This window comes from Orycteropus afer, unplaced genomic scaffold (assembly GCF_000298275.1).
Source record: "Orycteropus afer afer isolate SDZICR_OR568_19922 unplaced genomic scaffold, OryAfe1.0 scaffold00009, whole genome shotgun sequence".
Taxonomy (NCBI): Eukaryota; Metazoa; Chordata; class Mammalia; order Tubulidentata; family Orycteropodidae; genus Orycteropus; species Orycteropus afer.
This window is the reverse complement of record NW_006921596.1, coordinates 3,246,290-3,246,505: the sequence shown is the minus strand read 5'-3', so window position 1 is coordinate 3,246,505 and position 216 is coordinate 3,246,290.

Below are 216 nucleotides of genomic sequence, written 5' to 3'. Positions count from 1 at the left end.
AGAAGGCTGGTGGTTCAGACCCACCAGCCACTCCTTGGAAGGAAGGTTGGGCAATCTACTTCCATAGTGATACTGCCTTGGAAACCTAAGGAAGGGTCACTATGAGTTGGGTCTGACTTGAAGGCACATAACAACAACAAGAACACTGGGGAAATTACTGGGAGGAAGAAGAGGAGTTAATGTCTGAAATGATGGACTGGTATGGTAGTTTGGACA